General features: G+C 36.6%; 1 pseudogene; it reads right to left on the reverse strand.

Annotated features, from left to right (window-relative positions):
• The window catches only part of LOC131254258 (asparagine synthetase [glutamine-hydrolyzing]-like), a 103505-nt pseudogene that overhangs the window by 6468 nt on the left and 76918 nt on the right, over positions 1-20119 (reverse strand).

Genomic DNA, 20119 nt, shown 5'->3' on the forward strand with positions numbered 1-20119 from the left:
TTATGATGTATGAGAGGCCCATTTGGTGAGGCCCAATGGGATGTATATTAGGCCCTTATGTGAGGCCATGGGCCCATTATATGTTTGGCTCTGTGTGGGCTACTCCTTGGGAGCAATGTTGGTTAAATGTCCACACTGATGGGCAATGATAGTTAAATGTCCACATTATGATCTTCCCTTAGGCCTTTGTTAGGCCCATTCTCATCCTTCTCTAAGTGGGTTGACCCTAATCATTGGGCCCCATTGATATTACACGATCCATTTATTCATTAGTCTATCTCAAGATGTTAGGCTCCCTATTAGTTGTTAGTAAGATTATTTCTTTTATCTTGGAGTCCATCTAGGACTTATTTAGGCCCCTCAGGGCATCTAGCGGGCTATATGATAGTATGGAGAAGGAACCCTTTCTGGATCCTTAGGTATATAGGTAAGGCCACCTAGGCCCAACCTTGATATAAGGAGAGTTCATCCTCACCGTAAATGGAAGTATCCATGCTATTAGATTTGGTATATCCATAGTTGAGGGCTGACCCTCATGTTATGGATCTACTGTCTATCTATGGACCCCGCCTTGTATAAAGGCTGATTATTGATATCGATTATGAGTATTTGATAGTATAACATTATGATTGTATGAGGCCCTAGTGTGAGGACCGACTGTGATGTATGAGGCTCATTGTGACCATGTGAGGACTACTGAGATTGTATGAGGTCTATTGTCATTGTATGAGGCCCATTGTGATTATGTGAGACCCATTGTAATTGTATGAGGTCGATTGGGAAGGCCGATTATATGCGTGAGGCCCATTGAATGTGTGAGGCCCACCATGTGTGTGTGTGATTATGTGCACACCACTCATCCATTTAGACAGGCCATGGGCTGCCTTATATAGGCCCACCATGATGTATGTATAATCATGCTTAGTATATTTCATGATACATACCCATACACATCATCCACATGCTTGTTATGAGGAGTGATTGAGCATAACATGTGCCATTGGGCTGATTATTTATAGGACTTTGAGAGAGTCGGAGTTGCCCCACATGAGCGCGCGGTACGTGCAAGTTCGATGCATGATTGGATGGTATGACTCACGCACCTTACATTTTGTGTTATGACCACCGTACGCTCTAGTGACATCAGGATCGTTACTTCCACAGGCATGTCGTGGATGGCCAGATGGGACACCGAAAATATTTGGTTAAACATACGGGTGTGGTATATGTCCCTGGGTGAAAATTTCTAAACCCCCGATGCCAGGGGATGCTCCAATGTCTAGACCGGGTGGATATATATGAGCGCATGAGGGTCGTATACAAGTAGGCCGCGTCTCCTACTGTGTCATGGTCGGTTGGGAAGGGGGTGTGGCCTTACCCGCCCGAAGGAGTAGACAATGTTAGGCTGAGTCTGACCAACTCATAAATGGGTCCAATATCGACGAGCCAAGCTGATATTGGTAGGCGGATAGTGAGGTCTCTTCCACTTACACAATTGTGCGCTTAATAGGGCGGCAAGCTGGCATAGAGTGTACTAGACCTCGGTAATGATCCCAGATATGTACGGTACTGATATGTGGACTTACTGAGCAGGAGTTGCGTACTTTGCATTTTACTCATTCATTCATTCATTCACTATCCACTTGGGCTGGTGGTGCGTAACTAATTTGTTATGTGTATCTTCATGATGGCTAGGATTTCGATTGAGGCGTATGACCAACCTGAGATCAGGAGTTTACCACATTGAGTCTGGCTATGGAAATTAAGGTATGGGACTGGTTTGAATAGAAGTCCCTTGTGGTGGACCCCATAACCTGCGATACTACGTACTATCATCTCGACTTCACACTCTAGTTTGGTCATTTCTTTCGCATCGCATATTGCATTGCATCCCCAGTACATGGATTTGGTTTATCATGACCTCGCATGTCATGACCTATCTGCATTGTATGCTCTGATATTGTATTATTCGCGAACTTATCAGTATTTTTGCTTACTTTAATATCGTATAATTCATGAACTTGTCAGTATTTTTGACATTGTATGATTTATGGAATTATATTGAATACTTGGCACCTATATTACGGACACATGTACACCACCCTCTAAGATTTTTATAAGCTTATGCACGATAGATCCGTGTAGGTGATGATAGGATGTAATTGAGCTAAGGCAGGAGAGTGCGGCAGAGCTTCTGAAGCTTTTGGCATTTATCTTGTATTTTCTCTTCATGTATTGTACTCAATTTTTTTATATTAGTGGATATGTGATGATGATGTTACTTATGAACCTAATTGTAAATATAGTATGGATAAGCCGATTGGGGGACAATAGAAGATTTGAACTTGATAGTCATATCTTTACCTCTAAACCTCCGGTAATCCAAAGGGAATTGTTTATTTCTGGAAATAGACCAAGAACTTCTCCTATATGCCATTCTTGTGAAAATGTTGGGCACCTTAAACTTGAATGTGATATATTAAAAAGGGTCCAATCCACCTTAATCTCAAATCATAGTGGTACATTCTTTGTGACTAAGAAATTGGCACACCAATGGAAAAGCATCCATTTAGGATCGCCAGAAAAGATAGAGCTTCTAACCCTTCCTAAAAAGTCTAATCAGATGAAGGTGTTGCAAACTTTAATTACCGGGCTTAATGAAAAGGTTAAGTTAATGTTAATCAAAGGTACTGAGAATCAGGGTAGGATTGACATAGATAAATCACTTTCCAAACATTGATCTCCAACTAGGAAATCACTTAAGGGAGATAAATCTAAAAAATTCATTTCCCCTCCCGAACATAATTCAGGTCCTAGAAATTTTATACCCAAGTGGGTTGTGAAGAGGAATAAGTGACCTTAGAAAGTCTATGAGAGTTGAATTGTTAAATCAGATGAACAAGCCTCATCTTTGTGCTCAATAATTAAATTTAAGGATTTTAGCCTCCTTTTGAACCTAATTGAAAATTTGATGATTTCATGCTCATGATGAGCATACAGGAAAAATTTAAGGATTCTTGCCTCAACTTATGCTTTATTAGTAAATTCGAGGATTATACCCTCACTTGTATTGGTAGTTTAAGCTTTAAAGTTTCTGAAATTTAATCTCATATGTTTTTAGCTTAGATTATCATTAGTCATTCATAATTCAATTAACAAATCCTTTGAATGACCTTAGTAAGCATGCTTCATGCTTTAATGTTTATATGCACCCATTAATCTCATGTTATGTGCCTTAAAATTGGTAAATTTAAGACTTATAGAGTTGTTTTATGCTATATTTTTATTGGTATATCTATTGGAATTAACTCTTTGACAAATGCTGACAAAAATGAGAGAAAGATCAAGTCCCATAAAAATAATGAATTCTATTTTGCAAAGTTTGTTTATTATTGCAGGAATTGGTGAGAAAGGGGGAGCAATTATGGGTGAGTAATATTAATTGTTACATGTCTCGAGTCCTATATTTAAAATTATAAATCATTGTAATCTAAAGCATGTAATATTTTACATTGTTTTAGTATGTTATTGATATGGATCATAATATTGTCTAGGTTAGTTTTTAATTGTATAATTGAAAAAAAGGGAGATTATTAGTGCATTAATTTGTGCATCTTGTTTATCAATCACGTGTGTCCATATGTCATGTAGTCGATTGAGCCCTTGGAAGATAAAAACTAAATACACAAGTGGACATGGCCATTAAAGAGCAAAGAACAGATAAATGAAGTGCCTTAGTGACCTTATGTAACGCCCTGAAATTCAGGGGTCGAGCATAACTCAGCTCCCGAGTTCCAAAACATCACTTATGCAACATATTTGATGATGGATGTATGTTGTCTGTATTAGTGCATAAAACATGGAATAGATTAAGCCAAAACATAGATATAAGTCAGGGATAAGTGAAGAAAGCAAGCGGAAGACTTATAGAAATATATGTGTACAAATGCAAATCCCTGAAGTACATACACATACCAGGTTGTAATGAAAGTGTTATTATCAAAATTACAAGTATTAAGTTACATCATTTAATTCTCAAAAATAATCCCAGAATCCCGAGCATCAGAACAAGCTCGCTAGAATCCGTCTGAAAACTACATATAAGAGAAAGCAGCCTTATCATCATCCATCTCCCGCTCTGCCTTAGAAGTCGCATCAACATCTGCAACATCAGAACCTAAGACAGAGTCTGGTGGGTGTTTAACACCGCCCCAGAACGTGGGAGTGAGTGATCAACTCAGTGGAACAATAAGGCACTGGTTAACATGTTATCAGTTCAATCACTCATAATGATAAAGCAGAACAATTAAACAAGTCCTAAGTACTTTTGTTAATGCAGGGATGAATGCGCAATGATGCGTGCCCTCACGCGTACACCCTCAGCGTCTTCATCTTACGTTACACATGACACCACCTCAAAGTGTGCCATGTCTATAAAGCACATGCAAATGCGGTGCATGAATATGATTACCGAGTTGTTATTAGTCCTTTTCATACAGTAGGATTGGGAAGCTAAGATACCTTCCTCATATCACCATCCAAACAGAGATCCATTCTAGGGTCGTCAGTCCTAGGCATCTCATACGATCATATGGTTCGAGGTCATTGCAAAGGGCTCGTCACCAATCAATGCACACCTTTCATACTTTTATTACCACAGTTCAGCTCGTCACCTCATTGCGGTATCCAGGCATGCTTAAGGTCACTACAAAGGGCTCGTTACCAATCAATGTAGGCCGACAGCATGAATATAGTGTCCCATACCACCATATCGACTCACGAGTTTGGTTGCTCACTGGTCACTATGAGGAGGCTCGTCACCCCAGCGTAGGCCGACAGCTCGACCATGGTGTCCCATACCACCATGTCCGGCTCATGAGTCTTAGCGGATCAAGGTACCATGGTTAATAGGATTTCATTGGTAAGTTGGGTACCTTAGATTCAAGCAGTAGCGTCCACACATGGTGAACATACATTAGACAATCGGGTTACTTGACAAACTCGACTAGCACGAGCTCACGTTGAGTTGAACGACATAGAGTGCGCAAACACTCCGCGTGGCCAAACCACTGCCGATAACTCTAATACGACTCGGGTTCGTTTAATACGTCCTACGTGGCAAAAGCAACCTCAGCCACGATCTTAAGGCAGATTACCAAATTCCTGGACTAATGCATAGTCCCACACACATTACACTACAATAGATATTCGTATTGAATGTAGAACTATAAAGGAATAACAACTCAAATCATGTAGTACTCAAGCATTTGAAGAATATCAACTTAACATAAATGCAAGCATAAGTAATGCTTGAATTTAAATAACAAGGAATGTAATTAGCAAGAAGGAAATCACAGACACTAGTGGGAGAGTTGAGAATCGCTTCTCAACGCCCATACTAGGTTGATATATCACACTTTAGATCATTCAGACATTTTTACAAACACTTAGAATACACAAAACAATATATATGACATATGTTGAAATACACACATTTGGACAATTCCTTTTACCAAGGAGTTGTCATACACACATCTAGCATACATACATGACAAATAATCATGGCAAACACAAGTGCATATTTTATACATATACGGTACTTTATACATACACATAGAATACACAAATCTCAATATAATACATGCATATCAGGAACGCAACATAAACACAACATTTGGCATGTGAAATCTCATCCATAACAAGAATAAATCATTAACTGGCATTAAAAGCCTTGAAAACCATAACCTATACACTTAAAGTCCGCACCTTAAGCCAGAAAAGAACATCGAATTGATTTCAGATGAGTTGTCTTCATCAACGGCGATAGAATACCCTAAAGCAAGAATAAAAATGAGATACAACAAAACCAAGACTATTCTAAGCTCTAACATAGATTAGGGTTAGGTTAACTTACCCAAAGATGAACTCAGAATCGTCAGAATAACGATTCAAAGTGAAGGTTCAAAGATGTAGAAGAATCGGAAAGAATCTAAGATGATTCACCAACTTCTCTCTTACTTTCTCTCTCTTTTCCTCTCTTTCTCCAAGCTAGGGTTAGAGAAAATTCGTATGGAAAAGAGAGCTAGGGTTTAAGGACTATAAATAGGCCTAATATTGATGAAAATAACCCCAGGGCCAAGGTATACTTAGGGTATAACCAAAACCAGCCTCTCACGATCCAACGAAGCACTTCTGGTGGGCCTATAATGACGAAAGGTCGGACTTAAGCTCACTGACCATGGATCTAGGTCAGGCTGAGTTTTCGTACCGACTGGCTCTTCAGATCAGCCATGGCGGACCACACTCAATTCAACGGTCATAGAATCTCGATCAGGTCCACAAGCATAAGGACATGCCTGGGCCACTTTCCCTGATCAGAGGGTGAAATTGGGTCAAAATCTAATGGTCAGATTGCTTAAAATCATCGCGCAAGTGACACGACTCAGATTTCATAAAAGCTTAATAAATTTCCAACCGTTTTCACACTCTTCACTCTGAACTCAAACAAATCGACCCAGAACATCACATGGACTTGATTTTTGAGGTGATGGTCAAGCCCAACATGGTGACCGCAACAGCCTAAGATCATCGCTATCGGACTTTCGACGCGCGGTCCAGGTCCGATCCAGAACTTTCAAAAATTCTCCAGAACAACTGGATTTAGCTATGGATCCCAGATTTTAGAGTAACATAGCGCTAACTAATCTACAGGTTTTGAGTCATGCAGATACAATTTAAAGTGATTGATGCAGATTTCACAAGCAATCGAGTATAGCGCTAATTACCCCAAAAACAACTACTTAGGGAAAGATTAGCACAAAATTTCCAGGGTCATTACACCTTAACCCTTGACCCAAAATAAGTCCTTGAACCTCTAGTTGATCTTGGCTTAATAGGTAAACTTTATTGATCATCCCTTAACCTTATATGCTCAATTGGAACATGATAATTAAGGCTAGAAGATGTGTGAAACTGCTGTGAAATCATATACCCAAAACAACAGTTTTTCAAGTGGTGTTTAATCTCATCGAGCAGACCTTGAGAGGTCTTTAATGATATCGAAGATCCCTTCGATGGAATCAAGTAAGTAACTAAGATCTGTCCAACAGATAGTGATCCTTTATTTGAGTTTCTCCATAGCATCGAGGACCCATCGAAGGGTCCCGTCGATGCCATCGAAGATCACTTGATGGCATCAGGTAGTAATGTGTAAATTGTCCAACAACATTTAAGCCGAAAACTTGATTTTCTCGATGTCATCAAACGCTTGCTCAATATGACCGATAGAGCCGTTTTTTGCCCTTTTTTTTTACTAGTGGAGCTTGAACTTTATATAAGGAATTCTGTTATTGGGCATTTAGATGGGTTTTATGTGTTATAGAAGCTTAGGTGATTGTTAATAATGAACAATCCAGTGTCATCTCTTTTGTCACTCATAAGCTTGTGAATGTCACTTTTCGGCATGAAAAACCATGTCCAAAATTCTCCAATGTGGTTTCTATTGACCGACTCTGTTCAAAGACACCTATGAGTTTTGTAAAGTGTGTGAACAATGTTAGAAAATGGGAAGAATGACCCGACGAAACATGATTCTCGAGAACCAGATTTTAGTTGTGAAAATTTTTGATTGTTGGGGTATTGATTTCATAAGCCCATTTCCCTCCTCTTCTTGACATATTTACATCCTTCTAGTTGTGGATTATATTTCAAAATGGGTCGACGCAATTCCTTGTAGAAATAACAATTATAAAACAGTTCTTTGATTATTAAAAGAAAACATTTTGTCAAGGTTTGGAATGCCAAGAGCCAAAATAAGTGATAGTGGTTCTCACTTTTGTGATAGGCCATTCGAGAACATAATGTATAAATATTGCATTACTCATAAATGGGATACATCCTATCATCCACAGAGAAGTGGTCAAGCTAAAGTTTCTAATAAGAGATAAAATAGATTTTAGAGAAAACTAAATCTAGAACGTAAGGATTGGTCTTTACGATTGACTGATGTGTTATGGGCTTACAGGATTGCTTTCAAAAATCCTATTGGAATGTCCCCCTATAGACTTGTCTATGCGAAGGCCTATCACTTGATGGCAGAATTGGAACATAAGGCATACGAGGTGATTAAGAAGTTTAATTTCAACTTGGACAAAGTTAGCTCGCATTGCAAATTCTATCTTATGGAGTTAGAGGAAATTAAGAAAGAAGCATATGATAATGCAATGATATACAAAGAACGCATGCATGTGTTCCATGATAAGAACATTTTCAGGAAGTCATTTGCACCAAATCAGAAAGTTCTCTCGTATAATTCTCATCTCCATCTCTTTCTTGGAAAATTAAGATCTAGATGGATAGACCCTTTTATTATTAAAACAGTTTATCCATATGGGGCCGTGAAAGTTGAGAATCCAACAAACAGTAATATTTTTAAAGTAAGTGGATAAAGATTGAAGCTATTTGTTGAGAAGTTCTACAGAGGATGTGTCTAAACCTCTAAAAGATCATATATACTAAGATTGATCTCCTAGTTTGATGGAGATCTTTTTCCCTCACTTTCTTTAAATAATAGGTTAGATTGTTTTGTTTTGTTTTTAGTTTTTAGTTTGTTGAAGCACTAACGAAGATGAATTCACACTTGCATTTTTATCGTCTCTCAGGTAATTTTACACCCACACTTTTTTTTAATTGATCCCATGTTGTTATTATTGTATATCAACATTGAGGATAACATATTCTTTAGGTTGGGGTGAGGTTTTCTTTGGAAAATTCTTCATTTTGTGTTTAAAAACAAAATGGGTTATAATTTTAACTTTTTTTTAATTTTTAGAAGATCAATTTTGTAGATTCAAGAATTTTTAAATTAATTTGAACATAGAATGAAAAGGTAATTTAGTTCTTCTTAGATTCTAGTTTCTTAGTAGATTTTAAAATTGAGTTCTTTTTATTAATTTTTAGTTAGAAAGTTTTAAACATTGATGAGTTTAAAATTCTCGATGTAATTCACTTTTCACATCTAACTTACTATTTTTTAGAAACTAAGTATGATATGGTGATGTTTTCTTCATGGTTATTTAAAGTAATAAGAATCAAGCTTGATGAACCCCAACCTTTTTTGAAAAAAAGAAAAAAACAATGACATGTGTTGAAAAATTAGTTTAAAAAACAAGTATATCGAAAAGGGCTACCTATTAAAGTGAAAAAATAAAATAAAAATTGTCCACAAATAATGGAATGAAAAAAAAAAGAAATATGTGGACAATGAAAAGAAGAATTGAAAAGAAAGAAATAGTGTGAAAGCCGTTGATGGAAAAAATTGAAAACTGGTAAATTATGAAGGAATTGTTGATTCTTGAGCTTTGGTTTATCTGTCCACTTTTAGGTAATTATGAGTTAGTATTACTATATAAACTGAAATCTTGAGATGTATTAAGTTTATATGTCATTGTGCACTCATGGAACTCAATGTTCAAGCAGTTCAATTAAAGGATTAATGATTTGAAATCAACTTGGTTATTTACTAAGTGTTAGATATAGTATGTTAAAAGTTTTCAAAGCTAGCATGCCTTGGAATTCTATTATTTAGAATGACTTGAGGATTACAAAATTTTAAATAATGAACTCTCTTGAAAAGAATTTTTTTCTTGGATTTGAAAGTCTTTCGCATGTTTTGCTTAGGACTAGCGAAATGCTGGTTGGGGGTGTGATAATACTTAAATATTACATATTTATCCCTTATATTGCATCATTTTTCCTGTGTATTTGAGAGTTAAAATGATTTAATTAGATGTGATTTCGACATGCAAAGAAAATTCTTAGTTCAAGTTGAATTCATGCTTAAACTGACAATTTAAATCCTAAAAAGGGATCAAGCTCAAAGGCAATGAAGAATTGAAGATTTGAAGACTAAAGATGATGATTGGAAGTCTCAAGGACTAAGGAAAAAAGTATCGAAATGAGGAATTGAAGATTGAATATATAGAAGAAGAATGAAAGAAAATCAACACTTTTTTATTCCATTTATAGCTCTTCGATCCTAATAACAGGCCATCAATAGAACTCTATGCGATTGAGCTTTATATCAAGAAATTACAGAATTTTTAAACTGCTTGCTAGACTGTTTCTTCGAGATCCCATCAAAGACACTTCGATCCCATCAAGAAAATCATGAATTTTGAAACTTCATTACTAGATAATATTAGACAATCTTTGATGCCATCACTACCAAAAAAACAGGCAAAGGCTACGGATTAAGTCCGTAGCTAGTCCGTAACACGACCGTCGTCGTAGGTGCCATAACGATAGGTCTGGAACCTATGGCTACGGATTAAATCCGTAGCTATAGGTCTATGGCTACGGATTAAATCCGTAGCCTTTTCCCCTGTAGTAAAAAAAAAATAAACAGCTATAGATATTATTTGTAGCTGAAAGTCCGTAGCAATAGGCCAAAATTTAAAATGCTACACCTATCTGATTATTGGCTACGGATTAAATCCGTAGCTATATGTTAAATAGCTACGGATATAATCCATAGCAATTATATCTGTAGCAAAAACTTCAAACAGCTACGGATATTATTTGTAGCTGAAAGTCCGTAGCAATATGCCAAAATTAAAAAAGCTACACCTGTCTGACTAGTGGCTATGGTCAGTATCCATGGCTATTTTGTACATTGAAAAATTAAATCACCTGTTCATTCAAATACCACCTGTTCATTCAAATACCACCTGTTCATTCAATTACCACATGTTCATTCAAATACCACCTGTACAATCATTCATTCATTCAATTACAATTACAATCCTTCATTCATTCAATTACAATTACTATCCTTCATTCAATTAATTACAATTACAATCAATTACAGTTACAAATACAATAATGCTGAAAATACAAATCTTTGGCTTCATTAGAGAAATGTACTCGACTTCACCGAATTTCAGCAGCTTCGTATATTCCATCATCTTACAAATAGTCATGTCATTCATAAATTAGAATACCCATTAGAGAAAAGAAAGACAGTGAAAGAAGTGCATCACGTATAACCACTTTTTTTTCTTAATGAATATTAAAAAAAACTCAAAGAGGAATGAAATTGACACAAAAGAAATGGTCTCACCATATGATTATAGGTTTAGGTTTAGGTTATAGGTTTAGGTTAAGGTTAGGCTATAGGTTATAATTAAGTTTAGGTTATAGGTTAAGGTTTAGGTTATAGGTTTTGGTTTAGGTTTAGGTTAAGGTTTAGGTCATAGGTTATAGCTTTTGGAAACTTGATTACAGGTTAAGGTTTAGGTTTAGGAAATCGGGTTCGGGTTCGGGATCGGGTTTAAGTTTAGGCTTTCAAGTTTAGGTTTAAGTTAGGGAGTTGAGATTAGGATTAGGTGTAGGTTTGGGTTTAAGAATTTGAGAATACATTTAGGTTTTAAGTTTAGGTTTAAGTTAAAGATTTTAGGAAAGGTTATAAGTTTAGGTTAAGTTTATGTTTAGGTTTAGGTTTAGGTTATAGGTTATAGCTTTAGGGAATTGAGAATGGGTTATGATTTAGGGAAAGGTTAGGTTTAGGTAATAGGTTTTGGGATTTGGGAATAGTTTTAGGTTATAAGTATAGGTTTAGGTTAGGTTATAGGTTTAGGTTTAGGGATTTGAGTTTATGTTATAGGTGTAGGTTTAGGTTTTATGTTTAGGTTTAGGTTTATGTTTGGGTTTTGGGATTTGAGAATGGGTTCGGGTTTAGGTTATAGGTTTTGGAATTTGAGAATGGGTTCGGGTTTAGGTTATAAGTTTTGGTTTTGGTTTAGGTTTAGGTTATAGGTTTTTGGATTTGAGAATGGATTATGGTTTAGGTTTAGGAAATCGGGTTCAGGTTCGGGATTGGGTTTAAGTTCCGGTTTTCAAGTTTAGGTTTAGGTTTAGGTTAGGGAGTTGACATTAGGATTAGGTGTAGGTTTAGGTTTAGGGAATTGAGTTTAGGTTATAGGTTTAGAGAGAGGTTAGGTTTAGGTAATAGGTTTTGGGATTTTTGAATAGTTTTAGCTTTTAAGTATAAGTTTAGGCTAGGTTATAGGTTAAGGTTTAGGGATTTGAGTTTAGGCTATAGGTTTAGGTTTAGGTCTAGGTTGAGGTTTAGGGAATTGAGTTTAGGTTATAGGTTTAGGTTTAGGCGTCGGTTTGGGTTTTGGGAATAGTTTTAGGTTATAAGTATAGGTTTAGGTTAGGTTATAGGTTAAGGTTTAGGGATTTGAGTTTAGGCTATAGGTTTAGGTTTAGGTCTAGGTCTAGGTTAAGGTTTAGGGATTTGAGTTTAGGCTATATGTTTAGGTTTAGGTCTAGGTTGAGGTTTAGACAATTGAGTTTAGGTTATAGGTTTAGGTTTAGGTTTAGGTTTAGGTGTCGGTTTAGGTTTTGGTTTAGGTTATAAGTATAGGTTTAGGTTAGGTTATAGGTTAAGGTTTAGGGATTTGAGTTTAGGCTATAGGTTTAGGTTTAGGTCTAGGTCTAGGTTAAGGTTTAGGGATTTGAGTTTAGGCTATAGGTTAGGTTTAGGTCTAGGTCTAGGTTAAGGTTTAGGGATTTGAGTTTAGGCTATAGGTTTAGGTTTAGGTCTATGTTGAGGTTTAGGGAATTGAGTTTAGGTTATAGGTTTAGGTTTAGGTTTAGGTTTAGGTGTCGGTTTAGTTTTTAGGAATAGTTTTAGGTTATAAGTATAGGTTTAGGTAAGGTTATAGGTTAAGGTTTAGGGATTTGAGTTTAGGCTATAGGTATAGGATTAGGTCTAGGTTGAGGTTTAGGGAATTGAGTTTAGGCTATAGGTTTAGGTTTAGGTCTAGGTTGAGGTTAGGTTATAGGTTTAGGTTTAGGTTTAGGTTTAGGTGTCGGTTTGGGTTTTGGGGATTTGAGAATGGGTTCGGGTTTAGGTTATAGGTTTTGGTTTTGGTTTAGGTAATAGGTCTTGGGATTTGGGAATGGGTTCAGGTTTAGGTTATAGGTTTTGGATTTGAGAATGGGTTTAGGTAATAGGTTTTGGGATTTGGGAATAGTTTTAGGTTATAAGTATAGGTTTAGGTTAGGTTATAGGTTAAGGTTTAGGAATTTTAGTTTAGGCTATAGGTTTAGGATTAGGTCTAGGTTGAGGTTTAGAGAATTGAGTTTAGGTTATAGGTTTAGGATTAGGTTTAGGTTGAGGTTTAGGGAATTGAGTTTAGGTTATAGGTTTAGGTTTAGGTTTAGGTTTAGGTAATAGGTTTTGGGATTTGGGAATAGTTTTAGGTTATAAGTATAGGTTTAGGTTAGGTTATAGGTTAAGGTTTTGGGATTTGAGTTTAGGTTATAGGTTTAAGATTAGGTCTAGGTTGAGGTTTAGGGAATTGAGTTTAGGTTATAGGTTTAGGTTTAGGTTTAGGTTGAGGTTTGGGTTTTGGGATTTGAGAATGGGTTCGGGTTTAGGTTATAGGTTTTGGTTTTGGTTTAGGTTATAGGTTTTGGGATTTGGGAATAGTTTTAGGTTTTAAGTATAAGTTTAGGTTAGGTTATAGGTTAAGGTTTAGGGATTTGAGTTTAGGCTATAGGTTTAAGTTTAGGTCTAGGTTGAGGTTTAGGGAATTGAGTTTAGGTTATAGGTTTAGGTTTAGGTTCAGGTTTAGGTGTCGGTTTGGGTTTTGGGAATAGTTTTAGGTTATAAGTATAGTTTTAGGTTAGGTTATAGGTTAAGGTTTAGGGATTTGAGTTTAGGCTATAGGTTTAGGTTTAGGTCTAGGTCTAGGTTAAGGTTTAGGGATTTGAGTTTAGGCTATAGGTTTAGGTTTAGGTCTAGGTTGAGGTTTAGGGAATTGAGTTTAGGTTATAGGTTTAGGTTTAGGTTTAGGTTTAGGTGTCGGTTTAGGTTTTGGTTTAGGTTTAGGTTATAAGTATAGGTTTAGGTTAGGTTATAGGTTAAGGTTTAGGGATTTGAGTTTAGGCTATAGGTTTAGGTTTAGGTCTAGGTCTAGGTTAAGGTTTAGGGATTTGAGTTTAGGCTATAGGTTTAGGTTTAGGTCTAGGTTGAGGTTTAGGGAATTGAGTTTAGGTTATAGGTTTAGGTGTCGGTTTAGGTTTTGGTTTAGGTTATAAGTATAGGTTTAGGTTAGGTTATAGGTTAAGGTTTAGGGATTTGAGTTTAGGCTATAGGTTTAGGTTTAGGTCTAGGTTGAGGTTTAGGAAATTGAGTTTAGGTTATAGGTTTAGGTTTAGGTTTAGGTTTAGGTGTTGGTTTAGGTTTTGGGAATAGTTTTAGGTTATAAGTATAGGTTAAGGTTTTGGGATTTGAGTTTAGGCTATAGGTTTAGGTTTAGGTCTAGGTCTAGGTTAAGGTTTAAGGATTTGAGTTTAGGCTATAGGTTTAGGTTTAGGTCTAGGTTGAGGTTTAGGGAATTGAGTTTAGGTTATAGGTTTAGGTTTAGGTTTAGGTTTAGGTGTCGGTTTAGGTTTTGGGAATAGTTTTAGGTTATAAGTATAGGTTTAGGTTAGGTTATAGGTTAAGGTTTAGGGATTTGAGTTTAGGCTATAGGTTTAGGTTTAGGTCTAGGTTGAGGTTTAGGGAATTGAGTTTAGGCTATAGGTTTAGGTTTAGGTCTAGGTTGAGGTTAGGTTATAGGTTTAGGTTTAGGTTTAGGTTTAGGTGTCGGTTTGGGTTTTGGGGATTTGAGAATGGGTTCGGGTTTAGGTTATAGGTTTTGGTTTTGGTTTAGGTTATAGGTCTTGGGATTTGGGAATGGGTTCAAGTTTAGGTTATAGGTTTTGGATTTGAGAATGGGTTTAGGTAATAGGTTTTGGGATTTGGGAATAGTTTTAGGTTATAAGTATAGGTTTAGGTTAGGTTATAGGTTAAGGTTTAGGGATTTGAGTTTAGGCTATAGGTTTAGGATTAGGTCTAGGTTGAGGTTTAGGGAATTGAGTTTAGGTTATAGGTTTAGGTTTAGGTTTAGGTTGAGGTTTAGGGAATTGAGTTTAGGTTATAGGTTTAGGTTTAGGTTTAGGTTTAGGTAATAGGTTTTGGGATTTGGGAATAGTTTTAGGTTATAAGTATAGGTTTAGGTTAGGTTATAGGTTAAGGTTTTGGGATTTGAGTTTAGGTTATAGGTTTAAGATTAGGTCTAGGTTGAGGTTTAGGGAATTGAGTTTAGGTTATAGGTTTAGGTTTAGGTTTAGGTTGAGGTTTGGGTTTTGGGATTTGAGAATGGGTTCGGGTTTAGGTTATAGGTTTTGGTTTTGGTTTAGGTTATAGGTTTTGGGATTTGGGAATAGTTTTAGGTTTTAAGTATAAGTTTAGGTTAGGTTATAGGTTAAGGTTTAGGGATTTGTGTTTAGGCTATAGGTTTAGGTTTAGGTCTAGGTTGAGGTTTAGGGAATTGAGTTTAGGTTATAGGTTTAGGTTTAGGTTTAGGTTTAGGTGTCGGTTTGGGTTTTAGGAATAGTTTTAGGTTATAAGTATAGGTTTAGGTTATAAGTATAGGTTAAGGTTTAGGGATTTGAGTTTAGGCTATAGGTTTAGGTTTAGGTCTAGGTCTAGGTTAAGGTTTAGGGATTTGAGTTTAGGCTATAGGTTTAGGTTTAGGTCTAGGTTGAGGTTTAGGGAATTGAGTTTAGGTTATAGGTTTAGGTTTAGGTTTAGGTTTAGGTGTCAGTTTAGGTTTTGGGAATAGTTTTAGGTTATAAGTATAGGTTTAGGTTAGGTTATAGGTTAAGGTTTAGGGATTTGAGTTTAGGCTATAGGTTTAGGTTTAGGTCTAGGTTGCGGTTTAGGGAATTGAGTTTAGGCTATAGGTTTAGGTTTAGGTCTAGGTTGAGGTTAGGTTATAGGTTTAGGTTTAGGTTTAGGTTTAGGTGTCGGTTTGAGTTTTGGGGATTTGAGAATGTGTTCGGGTTTAGGTTATAGGTTTTGGTTTTGGTTTAGGTTATAGGTCTTGGGATTTGGGAATGGGTTCAGGTTTAGGTTATAAGTTTTGAATTTGCAAGTGGGTTTAGGTAATAGGTTTTGGGATTTGGGAATAGTTTTAGGTTATAAGTATAGGTTTAGGTTAGGTTATAGGTTAAGGTTTAGGGATTTGAGTTTAGGCTATAGGTTTAGGTTTAGGTTTAGGTCTAGGTTAAGGTTTAGGGATTTGAGTTTAGGCTATAGGTTTAGGTTTAGGTCTAGGTTGAGGTTTAGGGAATTGAGTTTAGGTTATAGGTTTAGGTTTAGGTTTAGGTTTAGGTGTCGGTTTGGGTTTTGGGGATTTGAGAATGGGTTCGGGTTTAGGTTATAGGTTTTGGTTTTGGTTTAGGTTATAGGTCTTGGGATTTGGGAATGGGTTCAGGTTTAGGTTATAGGTTTTGGTTATAAGACATAGGTTTAGGGAATTGAGAATAGGTTAAGGTTTAGGTTTAGGAAATCGGGTTTGGGTTCGGGATGGGGTTTATGTTTGGGTTTTCAAGTTTAGGTATAGGTTTAGGTTAGGGAGTTAAGATTAGGATTAGGTGTAGGTTTAAGTTTAGGGAATTGAGAATACATTTAGGTTATAGGTTTAGGTTTAGGTTCTAGGTTTTAGGTTAAGGTTATATGTTCAGGTTTAGGTTATAGGTTTAAGTTAAGGTTGAGGTTTAGGTTATAGGTTAAGGTTTTAGGTTATGGGTTTTGGTTTAGGTTATAGGTTATAGGTATAAGTTAAGGTTTAGGTTTAGGTTTAGGTTATAAGACATAGGTTTAGGGAATTGAGAATAGGTTAATGTTTAGGTTTAGGAAATCGGGTTTGGGTTCGGGATGGGGTTTATGTTTGGGTTTTCAAGTTCAGGTATAGGTTTAGGTTAGGGAGTTAAGATTAGGATTAGGTGTAGGTTTAAGTTTAGGGAATTGAGAATACATTTAGGTTATAGGTTTAGGTTTAGGTTCTAGGTTTTAGGTTAAGGTTATATGTTCAGGTTTAGGTTATAGGTTTAAGTTAAGGTTGAGGTTTAGGTTATAGGTTAAGGTTTTAGGTCATGGGTTTTGGTTTAGGTTATAGGTTATAGGTATAAGTTAAGGTTTAGGTTTAGGTTTAGGTTTAGGTCATAAGACATAGGTTTAGGGAATTGAGAATAGGTTAAGGTTTAGGTTTAGGAAATCGGGTTTGGGTTCGGGATGGGGTTTATGTTTGGGTTTTCAAGTTTAGGTATAGGTTTAGGTTAGGGAGTTAAGATTAGGATTAGGTGTAGTTTTAAGTTTAGGAAATTGAGAATACATTTAGGTTATAGGTTTAGGTTTAGGTTCTAGGTTTTAGGTTAAGGTTATATGTTCAGGTTTAGGTTATAGGTTTAAGTTAAGGTTGAGGTTTAGGTTATAGGTTAAGGTTTTAGGTCATGGGTTTTGGTTTTGGTTATAGGTTATAGGTATAAGTTAAGGTTTAGGTTTAGGTTTAGGTTATAAGACATAGGTTTAGGGAATTGAGAATAGGTTAAGGTTTAGGTTTAGGAAATCGGGTTTGGGTTAAGGATGGGGTTTATGTTTGGGTTTTCAAGTTTAGGTATAGGTTTAGGTTAAGGAGTTAAGATTAGGATTAGGTGTAGGTTCAAGTTTAGGTTTTGGTTTAGGTTAAGGGTATGGTCCCTGCAAAGCAAATACAGATATAAATACGGCCCTCCGACATAAATGCCAGGCCCTTCCAATGCTGTCCAAAAAAAATGGACAGCTTCATCATGGTCATAATAGCGGTTCCCTCTTTCCAGGGAACCCCGCTCTTCCGAATAGCTCCAACGCACATCCGGGTCTGCTCCATTAATTTCGATCAAATACATAAACACGGCCTATCCAAATGGCCAGGCCTCTCCAATGCTGTCCATAGGAAATGGACAGCTTCATCATGGTCATAACAGCGGTTCCCACCTTCCAGGGACCCCCGCTCATCCGGATAGCTCCGACGCACATCCGGGTCTGCTCCATTAATTTCGAGCAAATTTAATGGAGCAAATACGTAACCACTTGGTCCCAAATACTTACTTTATAAAAGAAAATCTCCCCTGTTTTCTCAAATTTTCTATTTCGATCTTTCTTAGTTCAAATCCATGTCAATGCATGAGAATCATACATAAACATGGATTTTAAGCGAAATACATGAGAGAAATTACAACATAGATATCATGCACACGATATCACATAATGTACTGTTTAATGAACTACATATGTGCATTCTTGACAAGAGACGTACCAGATGCTTGAATTTGAAATATGCAGCTCCAACCCTCCCACATGCAACATCCACCTGAAAGAATGCGCATAACCGTCATGCTTGAGTAATCAATATAGGAATGTACAAGTAAAACTATAAAATCAGAGATACTCACTGCATTTTCAAGATCTCCTCCATAGTTGACGATTCATTCTAAAGCCCTTCTCCCTCCTTTACCCGAGCTTGGGACCGGCAATGCAAGGAGTTGCATTGGTGGAGTTAAAAAAGAGCTTAGGCTCCATTTGGTTTTTAAAAAAAAATGTTTTTATAAATACTAATGTGATGACCAAATGGAGCCTAAGACTATAAATACGTTCAAATATAGAGTACAAAATTCATTCAATATTAAAAGAAATAAAAAAAACAAGTGCTAAATTAGTTCAAAATGCACACAACAAGTTCAAAATTAGTTCAAAATGCACACAACACATGTTCAATTATACATTACCAAATTTGTTCAAATTATTGAATTCTCAAAGCCTCTTTCCCCCATTGCACAAATGATCCTGGACCGGCCTCTCCAAGTGTAGATGCGAACCCATCTTCTTTCCACAAAGGAGCGTGAGGTTGTATAACCTCAGTCAGGACAACAACAAAAGCTCCATCCTCCAACGGCTCGCAATGGACAGTTGCATTTGGATTAACTTCGTGTACTTCACCACGAGCAACTACACCACTTTTTCCGAAACCAAGCAAGTCGCATCTCTTACCGATATATATAATATCTGGCTACATTTACACATAAAATGGCATTGGTATTGTTAGCGTTTATAATATAATTGTAAGCTCATTATAGTAAAAAATTTATACTTGCATACCGACGACGCCTGAGTAGATTTAGCGACTGTTGGTGATGAGAGATTTTGAGTATACTGTCTATCTTTCTGCATATCAACCAATGTTTTCTTCATCTTAACTATATCTTGGGTCATACCATCCAATTTTTTCTTCACCTGAGATAACTCTTGAGTTACGCTCTCTTTTTCTTTTGTCACATTCTCTACCTTTGAACGAGCAGGGGCTGACTTCTTCAGTCCGACCTTGCTTATTGAGCAACCTAGACCCCGCATTCGCCCTCTATTGTCAGACCCAACCAACTGTAAAACATTGTAAATTAAGTTATTAGGATATTCATAATTACCATAAAACTCTACTAATTTTTAAATTTTATTACTACCTCTGTAAGGGCATCATCCATGCCAGTCATCCTAGAAGCAGGATTGCTACTATAGAGCTCATCTAGTTTTTCCTGTGAAAAAATACAAATGAATGTAATATAATTCAAAGTTATACTTAGGCTTTTCACAAGGGTACTAGTTAGTGGTACGAGGGATACACTTACAGCCAGGTCAGGATATTGGACAACTTTGTCCTTTCTTGTATGAGCTCTTAAGAATACTTCACATCTACCTATCTCGACATCAGAGGTAAGATTCTTCTCCATCGCCTTTGGCACATTATATATCATTGAAATACACATCATTAATAGATTTAGATGAATGATAATTCAAATTTAAATTCAATTTTAAACTATAATATCTATTTTTAAATACATACCATCTTATGGCAAGTAACAGCCATGCTGTGCCTCCCAAGACACGCAGGTCCTTTTAGCTTGGCCCGATTGACTTTATTCCTTGCGCTTACCCTCTTGAATTCCTCGGTGGTACGTTGATCCACGAAGGCCTTCCAATCCTCCATAGGGATACCTTGGGGGGGGGGGGGGTCTTACAACAATAGGATCCTTGTTTGTAATATATTTTGCAGTCAATCTTCTCTTGTAATTCCTCCACGCTTCATTGATGCGTTTTGTAACATAATCAAGACTTGCAGCCCAACTTTGACCCTCAAACTCATAAAACTGTGACAATCTTTCTGTGACCATATGAATTTGTTCATGA

Source organism: Magnolia sinica, chromosome 8 (assembly GCF_029962835.1).
Source record: "Magnolia sinica isolate HGM2019 chromosome 8, MsV1, whole genome shotgun sequence".
Taxonomy (NCBI): Eukaryota; Viridiplantae; Streptophyta; class Magnoliopsida; order Magnoliales; family Magnoliaceae; genus Magnolia; species Magnolia sinica.